Source organism: Tupaia chinensis, unplaced genomic scaffold (assembly GCF_000334495.1).
Source record: "Tupaia chinensis unplaced genomic scaffold, TupChi_1.0 Scaffold000196_1, whole genome shotgun sequence".
Classification (NCBI taxonomy): Eukaryota; Metazoa; Chordata; class Mammalia; order Scandentia; family Tupaiidae; genus Tupaia; species Tupaia belangeri.
The window spans coordinates 3,507,565-3,530,257 of NW_006159671.1; positions in this window are offsets into that span (position 1 = coordinate 3,507,565).

Here is a 22,693-nt window from a genome sequence, read left to right on the forward strand (position 1 = left end):
TCGACTGTGGTTTAACCCAGTGCCTTAAAAGTCACTCCAGGTGCATGTGCATGCGTGCCCAAAATTCCAAGAGGAGAACAGAGGAGAAGGGATTGTGGTGTGGCCATTCCCCCTGGGGGATAATTTCTCGCTTTCTGTCTCTCTCTGTGTTTCCAGTGAGTGCACATATTCTATAGCAAAAATCTCTCCAGAAACAAACAAACAAACAAAAACTAAATATACCTTAATTTTATTCTCAAATTGAATGACTGTGTCTAAAGGACCATGTCTGTGGTTGTAGATGCCCCAGCCCTCACAGAGTGCCCTACTTCATGGAAGGATGTGGAGGCTGCCCACCATTCATCTGACAAACAGATGATGCAGGCCTAGACCTAGCAGGAGTAGAAGTATTTCTGGGTTCCTTTTCTATCTTATGTTGAAATAGATGGTGGCCAAGCAGGACAATTCCACACGGCCAACTGCATGGTTCGTGTAAGAACTAACGACTTATAAAACACATCAGGTATGTACGTGTGCATGCCTAAAATCCCAAGGGGAGGGAGAAATGAAGAAGGGATAATGGCATGATTATGCCCATGGGGAGCTGGGGGAGTGCTTTTTCACTCTGTCTCTTTCTCTTTGTCTCTCTCTGTATTTCTCTGGTGAGCACACATGCCTTCTGGCAAAATTTTAAAAATAAATAAATAAATTAAATGAAACAAAATATCGCATTGTTGGAAAAGTCATGACATATTTTTGTTTTTCTATGAAAAAAATGTATCATGACTTTTCTGACTATGCAATAGATGCTTGTGAATTAAGCGGACTGTAGGAGGTTTATCTATAACTTTGATCTACAACAATTACATTTTCATGCTGCCATTCATGGTAGTTTTATGTACATCTTTTGGCAAATTCAAAATAGGAAAATGAAACGAAATTACAGCTACTCAGAAAAGAGATTGGAAGGCATCCAACACTGACTTGGAAAAGTCCACGAATACAATTGAGAAATATTTAGCTTCTAAAATTGTGTCTGTGTAATTTTCCTTTTAATATTTAAACTATTATCAGGAATAGTTTCAGTGATTTAGGGTTTAGGAATATGTGTGATTCAATTTTATTACTGTGAAGTGTAATATATAAATGTCATTACACTCTCATTTGTGATTTGTCTCATGGAGATTATTTCTTCTATCAGTAACTGGAGGAAATCTTAAAAACGGAGTCTGCATTTATTTTCATTTTAAAAATATAAATCAAAATGGTTCTTAGGATGTTTCACTAAAGAATACTCTTGGGATTTCAGATTGTGTTATTCTAAAATATTTTACTGGCATGGAACTGAAAAATGCGACTTTTTTTCTAGAATTAAATTAGTAATATTATCAGAAAATTGATTTTACTAGATAGAGACAATTAAATGCTGAATGTACTGCATGACAGCAAGGCATTTTAGATGCAAGACAGTGTTTGAATCCATTGTTCCCCACCAATCTCTTACTCACTGTTGAGTCTTCTCTAATATTGATGTACCATTGTCCTTGGTGGAAAGATATCCAGCACGCCTCTGCCAGTTATGGAGAATGTTAAATTAGCACACTGAGTTTTTAATCACCTACATCAGATTATTCTGTTGGTGTCCTAGTTTATTGTAATTTTTTTTTTTTGAGAGGTTTTTGCTATAGGGCACGTGCACTCGCCAGACAGACAAGAGACAGAGAGATAGAAAGCAAGAAATCACCCCCAGGGGGATTGGCCATGCTGCAATCCCTTCTCCTCCATTCTCCTCTCGGGATCTCTTGGGCACGCGCGTACACGCACCCGGTGCGAGTTTAAGCCACCGGGTCGGGGACTCAAACCACCACGTCGACTACGTGGGAGTCCAGCGACATAGCCATTACACTAACTGCTGGTCCCCCTAATTTGTAGTAATTTTGCCTTCTTGACCAAGATAAGCACTACTTCACTCTTAATGTGATTTTTTTCAAATGTACATTCTTTTCTGGTACAGTGCCCTTCTTTATAAAAAACAAATCTCAAAATTATTGATACTTAAAACTCAGACAACTTCATTTTTTCTTCCACTGAGAAAATTTAAAAATAACATTACTTAAGACTTCATTGCCCCTTGAGTCTTTGAATAGAATTGTCCATGAAAAATCTATGAGATTGGGGGACCAGCAGTTGGTAATGGCTATGTCCCTGGACTCCCATGTAGTCGACTACAGTTCCAGATCAGCTTTTAAGTTATGCATGGCTGTTACTGTATTGAACTTAAATATGAGAAAAATTCAAAAATTTTGACCCATGTATTCTGGCAGGAACTCGGTGGACAGCTGGTGACACACAACTGCCGAGCTTGGCTGAGTTAGGCTCTCCTTCCACTTTAATGATGGTGGCTTTTTTTCACATGATCCAAGAAAAGCTGAGATTTTAGGCCTAAAATAGCACTAAACTTAAAAAAAAAAATTACATCTAATTTTATAGTGTCATAAATAAACAAGATTTAAAAATTAAAAATAGTAAGATACTATTATTAAAAGTATTATTATTAAAAGCATGAGATGCATGGATTTATTCAGGGTTTTCCTAAAGAAAAAAAAATAGAACTGATAATATGAGGAAACAGAAATGCTGACAACTGTTCATCTCAACTTCAATGGCATGTTATGTTACTATCCTGTGGAATGATTCTAAAGATAAAATATTCCTCATTGCATTCAAATATGCAACTGTGTATTTTTTTAAGTTTCTGAATAAAGAGGCATTTCAAGGCTGCAAAAAATTAAAAAAATGATAATTATCATGTTAGCATTGTTAAGAACAATTACTTTATTGGGCAAGTCCTTCCTAAAGGAAGGTGGAATCTATTTTTTAGTGGATGGATATTAGCTTAATATATATAGTATAATTTTAAGAAATTTTAATATCTTAATTTTACTTCATGAAAACCTTAGACAATGGTATTATTCCAACTGCTCCTTATTCAGCCAAATTCTCTTTCATGTATAATGAGCAAAACATTATTTGTATATATCTTGAAAAATGTATATCCATGTATCTGCTTGGAAAAAAGTCACTTGAATATGCAGTAGATAAACTTAAAAATTAAGTAGGTCTTTTAAATGATGGAAACTATTAATAATTAAAAAAACATTTATTCTATCCTGTTAAGAATTATTATAGTTTTTTTATTAAATGGGGGAAAATGTTTGCTGCTATTTCTTCAAATTTTTTTCCTGACTCCCTTTGCTCATGGACTCAAATTATATGTGTATCCAACTGTGGGAAATTGTCTCATAACTCAGCGATGCTCTGTTCACGTTTTGGTTCTCTGTATTTCATTCTGCATGATTTCTATTGCTGTGTCTTTAAGTTTACTAGAATTTCCTGACAGTAACTGGTCTGTTCTTTTATCTTTTTAAGAATTATTTTGTCCAATTTTATTTATTCATTCATTTATTTTAATTTGATCAGACACACACACACAGAGGAAAGTGAGAAGGTAAGCCACCAGGTCGAGGACTTAAACCATGGTTGGCCATGTGGGAGTGTCCAGTGCCTTAACCACTGTACCACCTGCTGGTCTAATAAGTGGTCTGTTCTTAATCTCATTCCTTGTGTTTGTCATTTCACCCTTTTCCATCTCTGGAAATTTTGTAGTCCAATAAATATAGTTGAACTTATTCTGAGCAATAGTTAAGTATCTTTGAATGAGTTTAATATTTTGGAGGCTTTTTTTTTTAAGGAATTATCTATTTAATTTTATCTATTGCTATTACTTTTTAATTTCTTCTATAGGGCACATGTATTCACCAGAGAGAGAAAGAAAAAAAATGAGAAAGCAAGCTTCCAGGTTTGGGACTCAAACCATAGCCGACCATGTGGGAGTCTAGCCCCTTGACCACCACTCCACCTGCTGGCTCTAGAAGCTTGTTTTTAAAATCTGTTAGATGAGACCAGTAGACCAGTGACTACTGTCACCACCACAACAAGCGACACTCCTCTGAGTCCTCTAGTCAGTGCCTCCACTCAATTCTTATTGGCGAATGACAGCAAGAATCATTCCTTGCTCTGATTAGGTTTCAGACTGAGTGATAATATAGTTCTTGCAAGTAGTTCTTTCAATGGCCGAGGATGGTTTTCTCAGATTTACATGCTAATCATTTCTTAGCTAAGGGCTCCAGGAAGACCTTTTGCGCATCTCCGAGGCTCTTTTTTGTGTCGATCCCTTCTCGGTGGTATTCTATATGGCAATCTTTAGCATCCTTTACTTCTACATAGACCCAGTTTTCTTTTATCAACTCAGAAAGGTCACTAGGCTTTTCCTGAGTTTCCCCTACCTCAGCTGTAGCCTGGAAATTTCTTCAGGCAATAACCTGAGCGGATGGTAGGCCTAACCGCCTTTGTTTCTCTCTCAGGGATCACTCTCTGTACTAATGTTCAATATTTTAAAACTATGGCTGTTAGAGTTTGGGCTTGTTTTTCAATTGTTGCAGGTGGAAGTATAAAGACAATACATTTTGCTTTCATCTTGGCTTGGAGAGAAGGTCTACTGATGACTGAAAGAGTTATCTGCCAACATCTCCTATGATCTTACCAGAGTAGGAACCAATCGCTTGAAAGAAATTGGTTCTTCTGATTGGTTCTTTAGATTCTAGATAGCTGCATTTTTAACACAGAAAACCTTGAGATTTTCTTTCGGCATGGTGGTCACATGTCCCTGACCTTCTTGGTTTTTACTTCACTATGTATGTGACCTCTGTGGGCTCCTGTCCCTTTGTAATTCAGTCCCCCACCAACCTTTCTCTTAAAGCCTGCATAATCCATAGATGAAATACCAAGAAGAGTTTAGATTGTGGGTTATTCTGTCCCTCTAAACTGTTGTTTTTCCTCATGCTTTTTAACTTTGAAATTCTAACACACAATGCTCCTTGTTATGTTGCATTCACATTTCAAATGGTTTCACGTTGTGATGGCAGACAGTATCAACTTCTTCCAGGTTTCACATTATTTGAAGTCAGGGATAGCGAAACCACCACCCAGAGGCCAACTCTGGCTGGCAGCCTGTTTTTGTGAATAAAACTTGACACACAGCAGCCATGGTCCTTTGTGTGCATATTGCTCATTGTAGTTTTCGAAGTATCATAGCCACATTGAATAATTGTGACAGACACCGTATGTCCCAAAAAGCCTGAATTATTTACTTTTGAGCCCTTTACAGAAAGCGTTTTCCAAGCCTATTTTAATATTTAAATGGTGCATGTGTGTGTGACAGAGGGAAAGGAAAGAGAGAAAGAGCCCTCATATACGTGCGAAGGTCGAATTCACATATCAAAGCCAAAATTAGTTTGAAAGGTAGTATCTATATAACTAAATTAATATTTTAGCTGTAAAACTTATCAGTAGTTTGGCTTTGGCCAAATTACTTGAACTATTTCTGATAGCCAAAATTTAAAATGCAAATATTTGTACATTTAATGGCTTATAATTAGGAATAAAGGATCAAATGTGTAGAAAGAGCTTTGTTCATAGTGTACATTCAATAAGATCCCTTATTACTTCCATTACTAGAATAATCTTCATGGAAAACAAAATAGGGAATGTGTAAATTTCTATAACCATTGTCAGTTTGCCTTCTTTTGCTTATGTTTAAGAGCTTGGTGTTATTATCTCAGTCTTAAATTCTTAAGAAGCCAGTCATCCATAGAAAAATCTTTAATAAGGGTCTTGTTACAGATTGAGGTTTATGGGGCAAATTAAGTACTATGGGTGTTATATGAGGAAGACTGTTCTCTATATAGGCATGCTTTATGGCTAGAATCGTTTTTTCAAAAATCGTTTAAAGGTAGTCTCTCTCTCTTTCTCCTCATTTTTTCTCTTGAAGCCGTATTTACTATTCAGTGCACAATATTTCAGAGATCCAGAAATACAAGTGAAAGTGTAAGCTCTGGGCGGAGCTGCAGTATGTTGTGTTCACACCATTTTTTTGTACACTTCCCTTTACTTTTAAAGTGCTAGAAATTCATTTTCACATTTGGGTTATTTAAGCATGCTATTTTCCTTAGTGGCAACTTCTCTCTGTTTGAGAACAGATGAGTTAAAAACTGTCCCAGTCTTAAGTGTCCTTTTGCTCTTTTGGAACTGAAAACATGAAAGGGTTTCTCTGATCAGTTCTGAGGAAGGAAAGTCCTTGGGCAGCTACACAAGGGAACTGTTTTCCTCCTGGCACGTTTGCTCTGTAGTGCACATCCTTCTGATGTTTGCTTTTCTTTGTAAATATGATGCCCAGTGGGTGATGGCAGGGTTTTAGCTTCTGTATCCAGTCTAAAGTGCTGATGGGGAGGACATGAAGAGCTGAACTGAGAATTGCAGCTGCAGAAAACTGGAATCATTGGCTGGGCAAAGCTTTATTTTTAATGGACAGCTTTACTTCTCCATTGTTCTAAGAATGTAAGTATGCTGTCGGGCATTTCCTATGAGAAAGAGGGAGAGAGAGAGAGAAAGAGAGAGGGAGAGAGAGAGAGAGAGAAAGAGAGAGAAAGAGTTAGAAAGAGAAAGTAGAGAAGCACCACCCCATGGGGTATAGTCAAGATGCAATCCCTTCTTCATTTCTCCCTCCTCCTGGGATTTCAGGTCCATGTACACACCTCGCGTGCCCTTATGCTGCTGGGTCTAAGACTCAATAATGCAGTTGGCCATGTGGAATCCAGCTTCTTCCACCACCAAGTCACTGGCTGACCCCACAAATTTCATTTTTCTATAGCATTTATTAAGAAAATGTTTTCTTTTTTAAGTGTCTCAATTCAGTTTCACTTCAAACTAATATTGCTATTTTTCTTTTTTTTTTGAAGAGATTTTTTTTTTTCCTTTTGCTATAGGGCATGTGTGCTCACCAGACAAACACAGAGATACAGAGAGGCAGAAATCACCTGTTAGGGGGCATGGCCATGCCGCAATTCCTCCTCCTCCATTCTCCTCTCGGGTTCTTGGGCACACATGCACATGCGCTCTGCGTGAGTTTAAGCCACCAGGTCCAGGACTCGAACCATGGTGGGAGTCCAGTGACAGAGTCATTACACTAACTGCTGGTCCTCACTTCAAACAATTATTAAATTACATACTGTATATGTAATTAGCATTTTCTTTTCTTTTCTTTTTCTCTTATTTACTGCTTTTTACTGTAGGGTTCATGTGTCCACCAGTAAAAACAGTGAGGAAAGAAAGTGAGAAATCACTCCTCAGGAGGGATGGACACAATACACTCCCTTTTCCATTCTCCTTCTGGAATATTTGGCATGCATGCACATGCACCCTGTGTAAATTTCAAACAACCTGCTCTAAGACTCGAACATGATCAACCATGTGGGAATCCAGCACCTTAACCACTGGGCCACCTGCAGGCCCATGTAAGTGGCATTTTCTAAATTATTTTAAATGCATAAATGAGTAAAAAAAAATCAATTTCAATTTAGTCTAAAGAAAGCTTCAATTCTTCCATTCTAATTATAGTTACATATTTTTATTTTTTTTCTATTTTAGAATTTTTTCAACTCATACTGCACTCAATATTAGTTTTATTTTTTATGTAATGTAGTAACTTTATTTTATATTATAAAGCTTATAGTGACATATTTTAGACTCCAAATAATGAGTATCCAGATGAGAGGAGGAAACAACAAGTTTGGAAAATTTTCTGCAGTATTTGACTGGGAACATACACAGTGAATAAAGTACATTCTGTGTCTGATTGTCATTGTCAACAATCGTTTCTTGAAAGTAATTGACAATTGAAACTAAAAGTCTAAAAATAAAATGTGGCAAATACTCAACTAAATAAACCAGGAAGATAATTTTATTTTTTCTGATAAATAATAGAAAGTTAATATTCTGAGTGAATGTGAAATGAATTGGCATGTTTAAGGAAAAAAAGTAACAAATGCAGTTCATTTAATAGTTGATCAACTATTTGCCCAGAGGAATGGTTTCAAGTATTAAATATTCAAAATGAGATAAACATTTTATTCTGAACACCTATGGTTTCTTTGAAATATAAATGAAAGAAAATAATTACTTAAACATAAATTAATTACATATCAACTCACCAGAAAACGATGACTCAAGTTGGGAAAACATTTATTAAAATGGTGAATAAAGATGAATCTTATCAACCATGTAAAATTTATGCTTGGGCTTTTCTTTCTTTCTTTTTTTCTTTAGTTTGACTGATTTGTTTACTTTAAAAAGTCTCTACAAATTTTAATAATTAGGCTACATTAATGCAGTGTAATTTTTAATTTACCTAAAACTATTCAGATGCTGTCTAAATTGACATCATTTGACCCACCTCTGGGACAGTTGGTATTTCACTGGACTGTAGTTATGGAAGTCATATTATGACTGCAGTTCGAATCCCCAGTCAGGCTGACCTGAAAAATGTCAGGCACATGTGTACTCAAGATCTTAACAAGCCAGAGATGGAGGTAAGGGGATTGAGGCATGACCAGACCCTGCTGGGTGATGCTTATCTTTTTCTTTCTTTCTTTCCCTCTTGTGGGTGTGCATACTTTTTTTTTTTTTTCTTTTTCTTATTTGGAGAGGTTTTTGCTATAGGGCACATGCACTTGCCAGAAAGACAGAGAGACACAGAGACACAGAAAGAAAGAAATCATCCCCCAGAGCGTATGGCCAGGCTGTAATCCCTTCTCTTCTATTCTCCTCTAGGGATCTTGGGAACACACACACACATGCACCTGGCATGAGTTTAAGCCACCAGGTCTGAGAATCGAACCACAGTTGATTACATAGGAGTCCAGTGACATAGCCATTAAGTCATTGCTGGTCCAGGGTGTTTATACCTTTCTATCATGAATAAAGTTTGAAGAAAATATTATAAAGTGACATCACTTTTGTCTTCCTGGAGCCTTATAAATGTCCACACATCCGTTTAAAAGACATGAAAACTCAAATATACTCAAAATCATTTTTGTTTCTTTTTCCTCTCCTATGTTCTTTTCTCTTTTTTTCCTTTCTTTTCTTTAGGTACACTTCTTTCTTTCCTTTGGTCTTTCTTTTTAACTTGTATAAAAAGAGTCAGTTTATTCCATTTTTTTTTAAGAGAGATTTTTGCTATAGGGCACACGTGCTCACCAGAGAGACAGAGAGACAGAAAGTGAGAAATCACCCCCCTCCCCCAGGGAGTATGACCACACCACAATCCCTTCTTCTCCATTTTCCTCTCAAGATTTTGGGCACTCATGCACATGCACCTGACATGAGTTTTAAGCTGCTGGGTCAAGGTCTCAAACCACAATCGACTACATGGGAATCTGGTGACATAACTCTTATGCCATCTGCTGGTCCCAGTTTATTCAGTTCTGATGTAAATATTTGTTCATATTTTGAGAAAGATAGGGAGCATTGATAAAGTCTTGAATTCAGAACTAGTTTTATAAAAACAAACTTTAAAAGCAAAACACCATGTGTAACTTCTGATACTCCTCCAATAAAATACCTGTAGTAACTGTACTTCTGATTCATACAATTTGTAATTATGTAATAGAACCTTGAAATACAGTAGTTAGAGTTAAGGCAAGTGAAGACTCAGGATTATACTCATGTCCAGAGCAAGTCATTCCATACCTACTGACTCATTTGTTTCTCAAGTATATCATCATATGGGGAAAAAAAAAAAAGAAACAGAATAGAAAGGCTCTTACTCTCCAATAGCATGCAATAATAATTATTATTATTATTCATTGACTGCAAATTCAGTAGCAGGCATTGTGATAAATCCTCTGTTCCCATGTTCTTGTTTGATTCTCTTACTTGCAACAATTACTGATAGATACACAAAAAGTTTCTTTTTTTTCCCAGTTTTGAGGTAAGGCTTAGATTGGATTTCATACCATACCCATGAAAGAAAAGCTAATGTATTAATTAGCAGTTGCATGCATCAAAAAAGAATCAACTAAATATACTAAGTGCTATGGGTCGCATGTATACCCTAAGTGCGTGTATTGGAAATCACACAATGCAACTGTGCTGGAGGTGGGACATTTAAGAAGAAATTAGGTTAGGAAGGCTCTGTGGATCCCTGACAAAAAAGAGGGTTTGGGCCTCCTTCTTCTGGCTCTCCTGCCCTACTGCTCTCTACCCTCAGATGACGCAGCATGACGGGCCTGGGCAGATGTGGGCGCCAGGGTCTCAGGTTTCTTAACCTACAGAACTGTGAACCAAGTAAGTTCCTGCTCATTTAAATGACCGGGTCTGTGGTATTCTCTTACTGTGGCACAAACTAAGACAGCAAGTAGGGAGTGGTGTAAACGTCACTTCATTTTTCTCACATAAAATCTGAAAGTAAACATTTTATGACTAGGATGGTTGATCCATGACAAAATCAGTATTTTGGACTTTGCTGCTCTATACATCTATCAGTATCATGTGCCCATTGTTTGATGGTTTAAAAACAATTGGTTAGGGGCCAGCGGGTAGCATGGTGGTTAAGGTGTTGGATTCCTTCATAGCCAAGTTTGAGGTTCAAGTCCAGGGCCGAGCAGCTTGAAAATCCTGCCAGGAATGTGTGTGTGCATTCTCAAAATCCCAGGAGAGAATGGAGGAGAAGGGACTGGGGCATGTCCATCCCCTGGGTGGGGGGAAGTGACTTCTCACTTTCCCTTGCTCTGTCTCTCTCTGGCAAGGGCATGTGCCCTATGGCAGAAACCTGAAAAAAAAAGGAAAGAAATAAAGAAAGAAAAAGAAAACAAAGAAAAAAGAAAAAGTGAGACCACTTAAATTTTAGCATCTAGTTTTTTTTTTCCTTTTACTAGAAAAGGGAAAAGTTAGAAGTTGACAATTTCTTGCCCCAAGTCTTTGTCTCAGAATGAGTATACTTTCTCAAGCCTTTTCCAAAAGCTTCTATTGATACTTAAGTATTATCAGCCAGAAATATGTCAAATAGTCAGAGTTAATTGCAGAAGAAGCTAGGAAATGATCTCTTTACCTGAGCATTTGCTACTACGGTCATGGTCATGAATTATGTGGTGACATTGCTGTCAACAACAGACCCCCCCGGGCAAGAATGGGCACCCAGGAGTATAGAAGGCAATGGCGTCTAACCTCGCTGTGTAGTCGGCTGTGCTATGTGGGTTCATGGAAGCCTCCTCTATGATGTTCAAATGGCAATGAAGTTGGCCAAAAGCACCCTTCTCAGATTACATCCCTGTCCTTAAGTGACGTGTGAGCTGGGTTTTAAAACCAGGTTTCCTAACAGAGTAATAACCATAACCTTACAGAGCATACCTTAGTTCTCTTGACCTAAGGCACTCCGAAAAACTCAGAATAGAATGTGGAAAATAACTATTTCAAGCATATAATAAATGTCACAAATGTCAGTACATCAGTAATTGGGTGCAGGAGCAGAGAAAAGCTATTTGAACACGCTGGGTCATAGAGGCTATGAGAAGGTCTTCCTTCTATTGTTATTTATTTATTTTTGTTATTATCCTGATGATTGAAATCTTATAAAACATTTCTGATTTGTTGTGCTGACACTACTTGACTAAATGCAGTGTGTGAGAAAACATTGTCAAATGTCAAGAGTGAGAGACGTGTGCTATGAAGGAGTAAGACTATTTCTCTTAGGTTCTTGGGGAGAATTGGAGACCACCATGGCAATATTCGTTTATCACTATTCCTGTTATGCATTTTTATAGGGCATAGAGGCATACTTCTGCAGAATCTATGAGCAACATTACTGTAAATACTCAAATGGATTCTACTTTTAGCATTTGATCCTTTTATCCCAGGAGCCCCTATTCCTGACTTTAATAAACTCTGCATTGTGATGATAATCAAAATAATCACATGATCATTGGAGAGTATTTACATTAATTGGTCTTACTTGAAAACTGAGGGGTCTGCATGATGCTAAGAAGCAAATAGAGGTTGTATAGATTTCAGTTAGATGCATTCCAACTATAGATAAGTATATTTTAAAAAATCACTTATTAGATATGTGATAGTTTAGAAATCAACTAATGGTGTTTAAAAATGGAGAAATACTGTAATTAATGTGGTACATTCTAAGAACAATTTATTTTATTTAAAAAACAACTCTGAAGTACCTGTTAAAATTTAGAATTAAAAGTAGTTTGCCAGAGAGCATGTGCACTCTCCCACTGGGCCTAAGGATAAGGAGGGATGAAAGTGGGAAAGCACCCCCCGCCCACCATGGGGGATGGTCATGCCGCCATCCCTTCTCCTCTATCTCCCCTCCTTTTGGCATCTTGGGCACACATGCACCCAGTGTGCTTCTCAAGCTGCCAAGTCCAGGGCTTGGCCATGTGGGATCCAGACATCTTAACCACCAGGCCATAGGCTGTCCCTAGAAATCTTTATTCTGTTTTTATTTAAGCCATTCTTAATGTTTAGGCATCATTTCTCTTCTACTCAATAGTTTAATAGCCCCATGGTGACAAATTTTAAATTATATCTATGTGTCCTTATCTATCCCTCTTCGTCTACAAAATTCTCAGAAAGCTTCTATAAAGTCGATTATAGGGAAAGGCCTGAGGAAATTGGCATGGACTGTTCCTCATAGCTATGTCTGCAATATTTAGCTTCTTGATTAGCATATAATAGGAACTCAATGACTATGAATAATCAACATATAAAAATATTTCTCTGAATAGACACATATTTTTAAAAAGCAGAGGACCAGCCTCGTTGTTTTAATTTTATCTTACTGGTATACTTTAAGCTCTCTTATAGCCCCCCAATGTTTAATAATGCTTGAAATACAACTTAAATTTGTTTATGCATACATCTTGAGAATTCTTTTCTTTACTTAGTTCTATCAGACCAGTCAACTTAATGAAATGGAACTTACTTTTGGTTTTATTATATTCTGCTTCAGCATCAGATGATAGTGTTCATATCCTATTCGCTTTGAAAATTCTAGATTGGACAATCAGAAGAAAAACAGCTGTGCATCTGTTGCATACAGTTCTGGGAAGACTCATTTTCCTTCCTCATTGAATGTCATATTAAATATATAGGCTGAGAATTTATCTGTGATAAATGCACACTGTTTAATGCAATGAGACAATTTCTTAATTTGAGTACCTAGTACAGTGTCAGCCAAATCTTCTCTGCTGATTTAATGAGAATGAGTCAATATTAACTATTTCGCATCTACATTTTCAGAGACTCACAGATGAAAATATATATATATTTGTATTGTTTCTTTATAGTAAAAGAATAAAATGACCCAGTAATAAAAGCAGTTTAAATGGTTTTTAAGGGTGTATGAATGTGTTAAACAGCTAATAAATTATTCAATGCTGTACATCTTTGGAAGAAATATAGATTTTAATGAAACTCCCTAATTTGATTTGCATACCAAATTATATTATTTTATTCCAAGTTGCTTTTATTGAATAGAGTTCATTAGAAAAATTTATTAATCAGTTTTCTGTGTCTTGCAAATAAGGAAAACTGAGTACTTGTTTTCATCACATCTTAAAGTTTTGCTCTAGAATGCCTTGTAATAATAAAGATTGTTTTAAACTAATTATTGTAGTTTATTTTAGCCCTATATAAAGGTAAGAAAAAAATTAGTAGAAATCTTCTTAGTTTGCTTATGCCTTTACCTAAAAGCTGTGTTTCTAGTAGTTATGTATAAACCAATTTTGTTTATTATTTTTATTTATTTAATTTGGGAGATTTTTATTAAGTGGCATGAGTGCTTGCTGGAGAGAGAGACAGGGAGACAGAGGCAAGAAATTTCTCCCCGGGGTGATTCAGAAGGGATGGCCAAGCCATAATCCCTTTTCCTCCTTTCTTCTTTCAGGATTGTGGGTATGCATGCACACATACCTGGCATGAGTTTCAAGCCATCAGGTCCAGGAATCTAACCATGATTGGTCATGTGGAAATCTAACACCCCGACCACTACACCAGCTACTAGTCCCATAGACCCAATTTTGAATGAGTCAACATCCTCAGCTGTTTCAGTCTGCCTTGCTCTAAATCTGTCGCCTTCAGACAAAACTCACCGAAGAAACCTTTGGATAGATAAAGTCTTATCTTGTTTTTATTTTTTGTTCCAAAAGAACAGAAAACATCTCTTATTCCCCTTATTGGCAAGGTGACCTGGTGATGCATTTGGATTATTCTAGCCCTTTAATGCTAAGAAAGAAAGATTTTAAAAACAAAGTTGTATTGATATTGGGTAATTTTTAGAACACGGATCTCATTAAAGTGACGAGAGAGGGAACAGCAGTTGGTGTAATGGCTATGTCGCTGGACTCCCATGTAGTCGACCATGGTTGGAGTTCCGGATCTGGTGGCTTAAACTCACGCTGGCCACGTGTGCGTGCGTGCCCAAGATCCTGAGAGGAGAATGGAGGAGAAGGGATTGCGGCGTGACCATCCCCCCTGGGGGGTGATTTCTCACTTTCTGTCTGTCTCTCTTCTGTCTTTCTGGTGAGTGCACATGCCCTATGTTGATAAGAGATATATTAAAAATAACAAAGCAACAAAAATACTAACAGCTTATTCATCAATTATTTTATACACATATATTTGTTATATATACAGATACATGTAATTGTTATATATATATATGTGTGTGTGTGTATATATACATAAATATTGGGTTGTCAGCAAAGTCATGATGTATTTTTCTGTACAAAATGTGTCATAACTTTTCCGGCAACTCAGTATATATGTGTATACGCACTCATACACTCATATACAGATGCTCATTTACCCCTCCCAAGAGGAATGCTAAGAGCAAGGATAGTATTTTTCCACTTCACTGATGACGAACTGAGGTAGAGAGAAGTAAAGTCACTTGCTTACATGTACCCAGTATTTCAGCAATAGGGCCAGACGTCACACCCTACTACTGCTCTCTCTACAAACCATCCTAGGGGTGCATCCTACTGAATGGAAACCATTTTTTATTTTTTAATGTGTTCATGACAGAGTATGTGCTGAGAGACATGGAAGGAGAGGAGAGAGAGAGAGAAAGTCAGGCACCCCTGACAGGGTCTTGTCATGCTGTCACTCCCTTCCAACACCCTTGAGCTACTCAGGATCTTGGGCACTTGCACAACTTGCAGGTTTTCAGATTAAACGGGATCAGAATCCAGTCTGTAACGTGCTTCCAGCACCACAGTTCAGCACACTCACACCTGCACCACCAAGGCCAGGCCTGGAGCCAGTATTTTGTTTTCTCATTGGTTTGATTTGGAGAATATTGTATGCTTCATTAACACCTGTACAGTAATACATGGACCACGCATCAAGAATCTCACTAATTTATAAAATGTTGGTTGTTTCACAGAATCATAGCCACATAAAAATAAATAAGCTTATTTATTTATTTTCTACAGAATCTCACCACGCTGAGACTCCCCTTCCCTGGATCTTCCAGGCAGCCACAATCACGGGCACACTTGGCATGTTCAGGTTGACCCAGGTTCGAACCCGGAGTCTTCCCATATGGCTCCAGAATTGCCCAGGGATGCCCTAGACCTGCACTGTCATAGCTAGGCATATTTAAGAGCTTTGAAACTTTGTCACATATTTCTCCACACTTGAAGGAGGCTAGAAGTCCACACAATTTTCAATGAGATTTTTTCCCCTCACTTTAATCCAGGAATTGTTTTCTGTAGTACAGATTAGAGAGATGAAACTACAAATAATCTAAAACTAAGGTCCACGAGGAGGATATGTGACATTTTATTACAAAATTTTAGCTTTAGAAGTTTTTTACAGTTTTTGTAAAAAAAAAAAAAATGCACTTGTTGGAGAGACAGACAGAAAGAGGGAAAGTGAGAAATCATCATATATACATAAATATTGGGTTGTCAGCAAAGTCATGATGTATTTTTCTGTACAAAATGTGTCATAACTTTTCCGGCAACTCAGTATATATGTGTATACGCACTCATACACTCATATACAGATGCTCATTTACCCCTCCCAAGAGGAATGCTAAGAGCAAGGATAGTATTTTTCCACTTCACTGATGACGAACTGAGGTAGAGAGAAGTAAAGTCACTTGCTTACATGTACCCAGTATTTCAGCAATAGGGCCAGACGTCACACCCTACTACTGCTCTCTCTACAAACCATCCTAGGGGTGCATCCTACTGAATGGAAACCATTTTTTATTTTTTAATGTGTTCATGACAGAGTATGTGCTGAGAGACATGGAAGGAGAGGAGAGGAGAGAGAGAAAGTCAGGCACCCCTGACAGGGTCTTGTCATGCTGTCACTCCCTTCCAACACCCTTGAGCTACTCAGGATCTTGGGCACTTGCACAACTTGCAGGTTTTCAGATTAAACGGGATCAGAATCCAGTCTGTAACGTGCTTCCAGCACCACAGTTCAGCACACTCACACCTGCACCACCAAGGCCAGGCCTGGAGCCAGTATTTTGTTTTCTCATTGGTTTGATTTGGAGAATATTGTATGCTTCATTAACACCTGTACAGTAATACATGGACCACGCATCAAGAATCTCACTAATTTATAAAATGTTGGTTGTTTCACAGAATCATAGCCACATAAAAATAAATAAGCTTATTTATTTATTTTCTACAGAATCTCACCACGCTGAGACTCCCCTTCCCTGGATCTTCCAGGCAGCCACAATCACGGGCACACTTGGCATGTTCAGGTTGACCCAGGTTCGAACCCGGAGTCTTCCCATATGGCTCCAGAATTGCCCAGGGATGCCCTAGACCTGCACTGTCATAGCTAGGCATATTTAAGAGCTTTGAAACTTTGTCACATATTTCTCCACACTTGAAGGAGGCTAGAAGTCCACACAATTTTCAATGAGATTTTTTCCCCTCACTTTAATCCAGGAATTGTTTTCTGTAGTACAGATTAGAGAGATGAAACTACAAATAATCTAAAACTAAGGTCCACGAGGAGGATATGTGACATTTTATTACAAAATTTTAGCTTTAGAAGTTTTTTACAGTTTTTGTAAAAAAAAAAAAAATGCACTTGTTGGAGAGACAGACAGAAAGAGGGAAAGTGAGAAATCATCTGCTCAGAGGGAATGGCCCTGGTGTAATCCCTTCTTTCCATTATCCTCCCGGGATTTTAGGCACATATGCACATTTGCTTGGCAGGATTTAGGCACATAAACACATGTGCTTGGCAGGATTTTTGAGTCTCCAAGTCCGGGATTTGAACAGTGGTCCACCATGTGGGAGTCCAGTGCCCTAACTATCATGCCACCTGCTGGCCCTAACTTTAAGGTATTTAGGAATTGGAAATATAGGAGGAAATCTCTTTTTGCACCATTATAAGATTGATATTTGCTTTCTGGAGATTAAAAAAAATTCTATTTAATCTTAAATATTTATTATATTTCTTCTGAATCTTAAAAGTCTAATAACTGCTAGTTTACTTGTGACTTCCTCTAAAACATTGCAAATGGAATCCAGAAATAGCAGATGTGGTTGGTCCTGTGTTTCACATTATACTCAACAGTGATATCATAATACAGTTCTAGCAAAAATGTATGTTTCTGATCAAATAGTGGATTCATAATCTCTGAGTTCTATATTCAAGATTTGACTCAAGTTAATAAAGTACATACATTTTCTAAAATTTATTTAGTTTTTTGTATTGGTTAATGTACAAGACAGTGATATAAAGATCATTTATTTCTTCAATCATAAGGGTGTTGAAAAAGGATGCACAAAACTACCCAACTTCTTCCCATAGATTTACGATTGATATGGAGTGAGAAAGAGAAGTCATGGAGAGCGAACTGTGCACTCATGTTTCTGGCATGACAAGGGGCAGTGATAGCATGAAGAAGAGTGCTGAGTATGCTTTCATGGACTCAGTGGAGGACTTCGGGACTCATCCATCCTAGATTACTAGCTTTCCTTTATGATTGGCAGAAAAAAATTTGAATCAACCTCCATAAAAGATACTCATGGCATCTAGACTATTCTTAGAGACAGGGTAATGACTATATTATTTCAAAGTTGAAAAAAAAAGTAACACATAACCAATCAAATAAGCTTTAATTTATTGGGTAATTGCTAGGAAATGCCTTATTCTGTCCACTTAGTCTCAGGCAGTTGCCTGGATCCACATTACAGGTCTTATGTTTAAAAAGACAGTACATCACACTTTTAGGACAGCCCAGACACAGGAGCAAGGTGTATCACATGACTCTAGCTCTGTATTTTACTCTAAGGTTCTGTGACATAATTTAACTTCATCATGCTTCAGTTTGGGGGAAAATGGCAGCATGTAAACATGCCCGCACACACACAGAGTATTATATTTATAGAAAATGTAGCTGGCTGACCCCATAACCTAGTAGATAATGGAGCCAAAACCAACCAGTTTGAGTCCTGGTCCCAGTGGCTTGAAAAATATCCAAGACTTGTTTGCGTTTGGACCCCAAATCTTGACAGATAGAAAATGGAAGAGAAGGGTTTGCAGCATAACCACGGCCTATTGGGGGGTTGATTTCTCCCTCTCCCTCTTGCTTTCTCTCTCTCATCCTCTTCCTGGCAAATGCAAATGCCCTCTGGCAATTAAGAGAAAAAAAAGAGAAGAAAAATGTGTAATAAATCTCACCTGGAAGGTCTTGTCAACTCATGTTGCAAGTTTTGTTCTCTAGTATGTCTATTATTCATCCTTTTTTCTCTTTTTTAAGCTTGTTTATTTCATAAGAGAGAGACAGAAACACAAAAGAGAAAGAAAGATGTACGTCCTCAATAGGATCTCTTGCCATGATCCACTCCTTTATAGTAGAAATTCGACCGGGGCTGACCCTGACCTTCTAGTCTCCCACGTGCCTCCCAGCACTGTTGAACATTGCACTAATGCTGCACACGATGGCTGAGCCAGCTTTTTTTTTTTTTTTTTTTTTCACATAAATGGCTGGGCCCGCTTTTTTTTTTTTTTTTTTTTTTAAATGTCAGAGAGCATATGTTTTTATCAGAGAAAAGGATAGAGCCCATGGGGAGGGGGATCCCCAGTGAGGAGTGGTCACACTGCAATGCCTTCTCTGCTGTTTCTTCATCCTGTTGAGATTGAGATTCGGGCATACACACATCCACATACATGCATGTAGTGGTTTTTCAAGCCACTGGACTGGGACTAGAATTACTGTTGGCTATGTGGACTCTAGCTACTTAAACCACTAGGCTGTGGGTTTGGCCTTACCAGCTTATTCTTAAATAGCATTAAACCTCATTTGTTTTCTAATGCACTGTTTTTTCTCTAGCTTTTAAAGGAACTTGAGACCCTTTTTTTTAAAACCATGTTTTTGACTTACAGGATTCTAAACATGTGCACTGGGAGTTATTTTGACGGTATAATTTGGTCAATAAGACTCTAGCTAGAGGATATAACACACATTTCTTAACAAAAGTTGACTCAAAAAGGGACAAAACATAGTAACAGGTGCAAAACTTCCACCAAGTGTGATTCATGTCAACCTTGAGGGCAGAAAGTGAGACAGAGAAACTTAACAAGAAAGCTATTATAAAATGTCTTAAAATATTGTATTTTCCCTTTAATATTACAAAGAAACAAGGAAAAGACTACTTGGCACTTACTTGGCTTGGCACTTCAGTCTAAACTCTTCCAGATTCCCCATCACGGACCACCAGAATCCCCTTGCCAAAATTTTGTGTGATATATATATCCTACAACACCTGAAACATTTGTAAATTGCTTTCTAAATTTAAGGGACCAGCTGGTGGCTATAGGCACTGAACTCCTTCATGGCCAACTGTGGTTCAAGTCCCAGATGTGGTGACTTGAAACTCAAGCTGGGCACACGTGTATGCATTCCCAAAATTGCAGATGGAGAATGGAGGAGAAGGGATTGCAACATGGCCAGACCCCTGGAAGGGTGGTTTTTTACATTTCCTCTGAATGTCTCTCTCTGTCTCTTTAGCAAACACACGTGCCCTATGGCAAAAACTTTAATTTTTTTAAAATGTAATTTTAATACTTGTGCTGAAAGTAATACAAATTTGTTGTTGTTAACCAGAAAAACAAAACCACTGGTCCGTATTCTGTAAGTATCCCTCTGAGACATTGCTCTCTAGGTGATTAAGGGTGAATAAAAATCTTAACTTTTCTTGATTAAGCAGAAAACTCTCAGTAATCAAAGTGCTCTTGCAACAGTTTTCTCACAGTTGTTTAGCTCTCTAAATTGGAGTTACTAAGCCTAAACTACCTTGATAATATTCTAGCCAATGCTCTAATTTCTTGAGTTCCTTGATGAATGGGCGAGGTCACAGAAGACTCCTCGGCACTGAGCCTCTCACCCTCTGTATTAGACACTTAACACAGCTATCCTGAGTTCTGTGATATGTCATCTCAAAATGACCTGGCAACCTGGATAGTGCACAATGACTTATCTGAAAAAGAATTAGATGAGCCAGTTCAGATATTTATTTCTAATCTCCTGTTAATGTCACAGTTTTAAGTCTAGAAAACAAAAGTGGTAACAGCTGCTTTTTTAAATTGCTTTCCCTTGTGGAGCTCAGTGTAGATTTAGCAGGTGTCCTAAAACTCACAACAAACAAGCACATACATACACACATAAATACACATCCACATCAGTAACAAAAACAACTGAAAGCCACACAAAACACCCCAACAAGGGTATGGCATTTAGTTCCTGTGATCCCTAACACAAATGAAGACTAGTCTATGAGCAGTCTATTGTAGAGTTTTCTGAATAAATCATTACCTCTTACCAAATCAATGTTTCAATTTTCATCAAAATTTCAGTAGAACTGTGAATGCAATGAAGCATTTTCTTTTATTTTATTTTTGGATAAAAGGAAATTCAGATATTATTCTGCTTTGGAAACAAACAAACAACAACAAAATAAGTTTATTACAATTAGTCCAGATTTTTCTTTTTAAATGTTTGTTTTAATTGCCAGAGGATGTGTATGCTCTTCAGAGAGACAGAGAGAGAGAAAGAGAAGAAAGGGACAAAGCATTCCCCTCTGATTGGGCAAGGTCAAGCCCAATTACTCCTCCATTTTCACAGCCCATTGGGATATGGGGCACATGCACACATGTGTCTGGTCAGATTTTCAAGCTGTTGGGCCTGCGTCTTGGCTGTGTGAGGTCTGCCTCCCTTAACCATGGTGCTGCCTTTAGGCTAGATTTTTGTAAAGCATGTCTCTCAGTTCAATAGTTCCATAACGTATTCTTGGGAGATGGATTCCTTAGTCAAATAGTTGCAGTAACTACATATCATTTCCTATTTTGGAGGTTCAGAGTGAACTTATGCCTACTGAAGTATCTGAGAAGATGGTTAATGAGGATACATATGTAAGACTAATTAGTCAATGGTTCTCAATCACAGAACCCTCTATTTCTCTCATCCTGTTCATAGCTTAGGGAACACTAGTGTTTGGAGAATCATCTTACATTTTATAAAATTTTGTTTCTGTTTTACTTTTTAAAATTAGGGCCTTTGCTTGTTTCTGTTTGCAAGATTACCCACAGATTCTTTTTTTAAAAAAAGAATTATTCTTAAAATTTAGCTTTATTTATTTTAATTTGAGGGACAGAGAGAGAAAGAGAGAAGAAATGAGAAAGCAAGTCACCAGGTTAGAGACTCCAACCATGGTCAGCCATGTGAGTCCAGCACCCTTAACCACCATGCCACCTACCAGCCCCTACCTAAAGATTCCTTTAGCTTGATACTAATTACTTTCTAAGAGTTAAGAGCTGTTCAAAAGTAAGCTTAAGGGACCAGCAGATGGTATAATGGCTACATCACTGGACTCCCATGTAGTCGACCATGGTTCAAGTCCTGGACCTGGTGGCTTAAACACACCCTGGGCACATGTGCATGCATACTCAAGAGCCTGAGAGGAGAATGGAGGAGAAGGGATTGTGGTGTGACCATCCCCCCAGGGGGTGATTTCTCGCTTTCTGTCTCCGTGCCCTATAGCAAAAACCTCTCAAAAAAAACAAACAAACAAACAAAAAAAAAACAGTAAGCTTAAAACTTTGAATTTCCCATTTTTATACTTCATAATTATAAATATTTATTAATAGTAGCTTTTCTTATTGTGGATGTTTATAATCTCTGCTTTATTTTAACTTTGGCCAATGCCAAAAATATGCATTTTAATTTTGCATGTTACCTTATTCTAGGACTCTAGAGTAGGCATTTCAATTCTTTTTGTTTGTTTATTTGTTTTTTGAGAGGTTTTTGCTATAAGGCACATGAGAGAGACAGAGAGACAGAAAGCGAGAAATCACACTCCCAGGGGGGATGGCCACGCCGCAATCCCTTCTCCTTCATTCTCCTCTCAGGATCTTGGACATGCACGCACACGCGCCCAGCGTGAGTTTTAAGCTACGGGGGTGCTGGGACGCGAACCAGGGTCGACTACGTGGGAGTCCAGCGACATAGCCATTATGCTAACTGCTGGTCCCAGCATTTCAATTCTTGAAGTATCTTTTTAAATTTCTAATATTCAGCACTAGATAGGTCTACTAGTCTGACCCTTTCTGGAACATAGCAACATTTCCTTTTATTGTAATCAGTAATTATTAATCATGCTCCTCAGTGTAAAGAGTATCTTTACTTACATACTCGTTTGTGATCTGAAGGCTGAAACATTGCAAGAGGCATATAATCACAGGTAGATAAGTGCTAAGCAGGAAT